At 47.2% G+C, this 621-nt stretch overlaps 1 protein-coding gene across 1 annotated transcript in view; it reads left to right on the plus strand.

The window, feature by feature from the left end:
- The window catches only part of LOC119581798 (cyclin-dependent kinase inhibitor 3-like), a gene marked incomplete in the record, with an annotated part of 43,756 nt that overhangs the window by 5,388 nt on the left and 37,747 nt on the right, over positions 1-621 (plus strand).

Below are 621 nucleotides of genomic sequence, written 5' to 3' on the forward strand. Positions count from 1 at the left end.
AAACATGTTTGGAAAATAGAACATACCTTTCAGTTTTGAATACGTTCCAAAGACACCTGGGTGTGCAGCTGACGGTGAGACATGTATAAGACAGAGGGCAGAAGTGTACAGCTGGCGTGGGATAACCACTCTCCTCAGTATCCTATCTGGCAAAGACATCGAGGACACTCGCTCATCTGGAATTGATGCAGTGGAGCTAACAGTCTGGACTTGAGCATGGTTCCTCCTTAAGATCCCCAGTCACCTCAGCCCAAAGATGTGTTTTTCACTTGCTCTTAACATAGTATTGCAAGATCGATCTTGTTCAAAGACGCAGCTTCGACTTTTGCTGAAGGTGCACGTGACATCATATCGGAAACTTTATGGCAGGAACCCTGACAGTAGTGGATGTAGTAGTCATACGTTTGCAGTTCGAGAGCCAATCTAGATATGCGGGGGCATTTGGTGCGTCGCTGGAATCTGTAGGCCAAGGAGTGATGGTCTGTGCTGATAGATAATTAGCGGTCATGCAGGTGTGGGTCAAAGTCAATGACTGTCTATCTGTACCTGATCTCTGGTCCCTTCATCGTATGGGAATAGTAGGCCACGGTGTGAAGTTTGTCACTGGCCCCACTGCATTCA

Source organism: Penaeus monodon, chromosome 15 (assembly GCF_015228065.2).
Source record: "Penaeus monodon isolate SGIC_2016 chromosome 15, NSTDA_Pmon_1, whole genome shotgun sequence".
NCBI classification, from domain to species: Eukaryota; Metazoa; Arthropoda; class Malacostraca; order Decapoda; family Penaeidae; genus Penaeus; species Penaeus monodon.